General features: G+C 34.3%; 1 pseudogene; it reads right to left on the reverse strand.

The window, feature by feature from the left end:
* Positions 1-5,981, reverse strand: part of LOC107554856 (plexin-A1-like) — a 139,328-nt pseudogene that overhangs the window by 4,590 nt on the left and 128,757 nt on the right.

Raw genomic sequence — 5,981 nt, forward strand, 5'->3', positions numbered from 1 at the left:
AAAATCATCTTTAAAGTTGTTCAAATGAAGTTCTTAGCAATGCATATTACTAATCAAACATTACGTTTTGATATATTTATAGTAGGAAATTTACAAAATATCTTCATGGAACATGATCTTTACTTAATATCCTAATGATTTTTGGCATAAATGAAAAATCTATCATTTTGACCCATACAATGTATTGTTGGCTATTGCTACAAATATCCCCCAGCGACTCAACACTGCTTTTGTGCTGCAGGGTCACATATTTTATGTGGTTTTGCTTCAGTCTTGATTTAAGGATGTTTAGATGTTTGTCCTAGAAACTAGACTTTTTTTTTTTTTTTGGCATTGTTTGATGCCCATGACACTGTTACATAATGCAGTGGCATTCAGGCTTTTTTAAATGTCTCAAGCGAACTGCTGTAGGTTCAGATGCATGTGCTCGTCACATGAACACTATATATTTGCAGGGAAAGGCAGCAGGTTTGAGCCCAGATATCCATGTAGTGTCAGACGGAGACGGAGCACAGGACGGATAAAGAGCTAGTTTTTCCCAAACCGCTCAATAAGCAAAGGTCACTGGTCTAATTAAGATACAGTTCTCCATGAGTGGGAGCACTGGTAAATGTTAATGAGCAACTAGTCATTCACACACAAAGGTCAACACTAACCGTCTGAGGACATCAGCTGAGAAAATCAGACATGTGCTTCAAAAGTGAGGCAATTAGTTCCAGTGTGTGTTTGTCAAGACGGAGAATATTAGCGACAGATTTCACCGTAGTACTCATACTAAACACTCCTGCCTGAGAAATACATCAGGACACTGTAGTAAAAAGAAACGATTTGCTCTGATTAAAAGTAACTATGTGACAGTGTTGATATTGTTTACTAAAGTAAAAATATAAAACTATTATTAAAAATTTTAAGGTGTCCTTGTTACAGTGTAATTATACATGTAAGTACTGAGTAATATTAATTTACTACATGTACATCCTAACTAAGGTTAGGATTAGGGTTTGGCTTACTTGCATGTAATTATGCATAATTAATTGTTATTATAATAGTAAGTACATGTCACATGTGTAACACGGACACCTTAAAATAAAGTGTTATCAAAAATTGTTTTTGTTCAGTGAAATAAAGCTGAAAATTCAAATAAATATTAGATGAAAACTTGATAAATAAATAAATAAATAAATGGAAATAATAAATATTGCATTGTCAACTAACCAAAATACATTTTAAGTAGGTGTACTAAAAACACTGAAACAAAAAAATGTGTATTTTTAGAAATGCAGCTTTAATGTATAAAATAATAAAATGAGAAATAAGAAAAACTTAATGACAAAAGCATTAAAAAAATGCAAAACCACATAAAAAAATGACTAAACCTTCAACTAAAATAATATATATATATATATATATATATATATATATATATAAAACTGAAAATATAAACATGAAACAAATTCAAAATATTAATAAGTACTATATTAGTGTGTAAATGATACTAAAATGATGCATGAGTATATTCAGAATGGCATACTACATACTACCTAGAAATACGCAGTAAGTACTCATGAAAATCTGTATGCACAAATACCCAGATGATCTACTACATTAGCAGTATACAACATGCACAAGACACTGTATCCCACAATGCAATGCGCCTGACTCCGCCTTCTATTTTGCAGTGTGATAAACGAATGATAAGTACTATCAACCATGATTTTTAAATGATGTTATCTAGTATCTTGAACATGCTTAATCTCGTTTTTAGCAAGTATTTTGCAAATTAAGCATACACTGCTTTAGGTTTTTCAAGGTAGCTTTGATATCAGGCGTCTCTCTTTACCTTGGTAGCCAGCAGACGCGTCAGGTAGATCTCGGAGACCATCTTGCTGCCGCGGTCGCCCTCCCGCTGGTCCGGATGGTCGTGGTTCTTCACCAGGTGCCAGAGTTTGGTGCCGCTCTCCAGGTCTGGCGTGATCATGGGCGTCCGCGAGCGAAGGCTGTCTGGACTGCTGGCCGTTCTCAGCATGCTCTCTGTGGACACAAAGAGGACGGCTTGCTGTTTGCTAGGATCTTAAAGTGTGTTTTAGATTACTCTAAAGCAGATTCAGGGTTGAGAACCGAACAGAAATACCTTTCATTATAACTTCATGAGAATTTGGGGGAAAATATATGCAAACAAACTGTAATACTGAAGAAAACTGAAAAGAGGATGTGAGAAAGATTATAATTAAGAGTGATTATATTATCCAGTGATATCTCAAAACTGGACTGTAAAACTGTTTCTCTCTCTTCCTCCCTCACTGACAAACACAGATTTTGGAATTCATATCCATCATTTCCATTCTGTCTGAGGAAGAGAGCATTAGGATACACAACAACAACACAAGCGCACGCCAAAGAGAAACAGACAGAAAAAGTCAGAAAGGCTATGTTTGGAATGAAACAGACTACTATAGTAATGGTTACTGCATACTGCATGGTATATTCTGTATACTAGCTTCTTTTCTTTCTTTTTTTAACATGTGGAATAATATTTTTTTTTGCCATTTTTATTCATTTCTGTGTACAAACTTTCAAACATTTAAATGTATGCTGATTAATTCCAGTTTGTTACACAGGCAATGGAATGTTGACTTGGCAACTAACTAATAAATAAGCTTAAGTAGTAAAATGACTAAAATTGAAATAAAAAGATGTGCTTAACTGAACATGCATGCATACATACACACACACACACATACAGTGGGGCAAAAAAGTATTTAGTCAGCCACCAATTGTGGTCCCCTGTGAGAGATGAGTGAGTCAATCAAGGCATGTTTTACACTGTAAATAAACTGAGGCATAATATTTAATCATTGCACCATTATAACAAGACATGGTGATAAACAGAAATATTTACAGAATGCATTTTCTCTAAAAAATAATAATGAAAAGTCCCAGAGATTTTTATGCCATACATTAGATGCATAGATTCATACAAACAATCTGAACTGATTCATAAAAATGAATGAAACCTACCAACTCAACTAATGCAACTAAAGTATAAATCAGAGATGCTATTAAAACATTTTAATGCAAAACTTTTTCTTTCAGAAACTAAGTGCAATATCATTGCAATGTCCACAACGCTTAATTTTATATTGCAAGCAAAAATGACTGTGAATATACTGTAAATATACACTTGCTTTAGTATTTTTGTCTTGTTCTCCAGTACAAATATCTAAATCAAGATACATTTACTTAGGAAGCAAAGTGACCTAAACTCACTTCACTTTGATTAATTTTTCAGAAAGCAAGAGCTAATATCTAATATGTGACGACCCTGGACCACAAAATCAATCATAAGGGTCAATTTTTTAAAATTGAGATATATGCATTATCTGAAAGCTGAATTAATAAGATTTCCATTGATGAATGGTTTGTTAGGATCGGACAATATTTGGCTGAGATACAACTATTTGAAAATCTGGAATCTGAGGGTGCTAAAAAATCAAAATATTGAGAAAATCATCTTTAAAGTTGTTCAAATGAAGTTCTTAGCAATGCATATTACTAATCAAACATTACGTTTTGATATATTTATAGTAGGAAATTTACAAAATATCTTCATGGAACATGATCTTTACTTAATATCCTAATGATTTTTGGCATAAATGAAAAATCTATCATTTTGACACACACAATGTATTGTTGGCTATTGCTACAAATATCCCCCAGCGACTCAACACTGCTTTTGTGCTCCAGGCTCACATATTTTATGTGGTTTTGCTTCAGTCTTGATTTAAGGATGTTTAGATGTTTGTCCTAGAAACTAGACTTTTTTTTTTTTTTTGGCATTGTTTGATGCCCATGACACTGTTACATAATGCAGTGGCATTCAGGCTTTTTTAAATGTCTCAAGCGAACTGCTGTAGGTTCAGATGCATGTGCTCGTCACATGAACACTATATATTTGCAGGGAAAGGCAGCAGGTTTGAGCCCAGATATCCATGTAGTGTCAGACGGAGACGGAGCACAGGACGGATAAAGAGCTAGTTTTTCCCAAACCGCTCAATAAGCAAAGGTCACTGGTCTAATTAAGATACAGTTCTCCATGAGTGGGAGCACTGGTAAATGTTAATGAGCAACTAGTCATTCACACACAAAGGTCAACACTAACCGTCTGAGGACATCAGCTGAGAAAATCAGACATGTGCTTCAAAAGTGAGGCAATTAGTTCCAGTGTGTGTTTGTCAAGACGGAGAATATTAGCGACAGATTTCACCGTAGTACTCATACTAAACACTCCTGCCTGAGAAATACATCAGGACACTGTAGTAAAAAGAAACGATTTGCTCTGATTAAAAGTAACTATGTGACAGTGTTGATATTGTTTACTAAAGTAAAAATATAAAACTATTATTAAAAATTTTAAGGTGTCCTTGTTACAGTGTAATTATACATGTAAGTACTGAGTAATATTAATTTACTACATGTACATCTTAACTAAGGTTAGGATTAGGGTTTGGGTTACTTGCATGTAATTATGCATAATTAATTGTTATTATAATAGTAAGTACATGTCACATGTGTAACACGGACACCTTAAAATAAAGTGTTATCAAAAATTGTTTTTGTTCAGTGAAATAAAGCTGAAAATTCAAATAAATATTAGATGAAAACTTGATAAATAAATAAATAAATAAATGGAAATAATAAATATTGCATTGTCAACTAACCAAAATACATTTTAAGTAGGTGTACTAAAAACACTGAAACAAAAAAATGTGTATTTTTAGAAATGCAGCTTTAATGTATAAAATAATAAAATGAGAAATAAGAAAAACTTAATGACAAAAGCATTAAAAAAATGCAAAACCACATAAAAAAATGACTAAACCTTCAACTAAAATAATATATATATATATATATATATATATATAAAACTGAAAATATAAACATGAAACAAATTCAAAATATTAATAAGTACTATATTAGTGTGTAAATGATACTAAAATGATGCATGAGTATATTCAGAATGGCATACTACATACTACCTAGAAATACGCAGTAAGTACTCATGAAAATCTGTATGCACAAATACCCAGATGATCTACTACATTAGCAGTATACAACATGCACAAGACACTGTATCCCACAATGCAATGCGCCTGACTCCGCCTTCTATTTTGCAGTGTGATAAACGAATGATAAGTACTATCAACCATGATTTTTAAATGATGTTATCTAGTATCTTGAACATGCTTAATCTCGTTTTTAGCAAGTATTTTGCAAATTAAGCATACACTGCTTTAGGTTTTTCAAGGTAGCTTTGATATCAGGCGTCTCTCTTTACCTTGGTAGCCAGCAGACGCGTCAGGTAGATCTCGGAGACCATCTTGCTGCCGCGGTCGCCCTCCCGCTGGTCCGGATGGTCGTGGTTCTTCACCAGGTGCCAGAGTTTGGTGCCGCTCTCCAGGTCTGGCGTGATCATGGGCGTCCGCGAGCGAAGGCTGTCTGGACTGCTGGCCGTTCTCAGCATGCTCTCTGTGGACACAAAGAGGACGGCTTGCTGTTTGCTAGGATCTTAAAGTGTGTTTTAGATTACTCTAAAGCAGATTCAGGGTTGAGAACCGTGGGAAAACCGAACAGAAATACCTTTCATTATAACTTCATGAGAATTTGGGGGAAAATATATGCAAACAAACTGTAATACTGAAGAAAACTGAAAAGAGGATGTGAGAAAGATTATAATTAAGAGTCACATTTATTATTAAGAGACACCCAGTGATTATATTATCCAGTGATCTCAAAACTGGACTGTAAAACTGTTTCTCTCTCTTCCTCCCTCACTGACAAACACAGGGCAATACACTGGCAATAGAAGATCAAGTTTGATCCACTGCATTATGGGATACAGTATTTCATGCTCTGATTTTATACTGCACAGTTGTATTTCTCTCTCTCTCTCTCACCGTATCTGCTGAGGGATTTGGTGAACG

The sequence above is a fragment of the Sinocyclocheilus grahami genome, unplaced genomic scaffold (genome assembly GCF_001515645.1).
Source record: "Sinocyclocheilus grahami isolate Dianchi unplaced genomic scaffold, SAMN03320097.WGS_v1.1 scaffold517.1, whole genome shotgun sequence".
NCBI classification, from domain to species: Eukaryota; Metazoa; Chordata; class Actinopteri; order Cypriniformes; family Cyprinidae; genus Sinocyclocheilus; species Sinocyclocheilus grahami.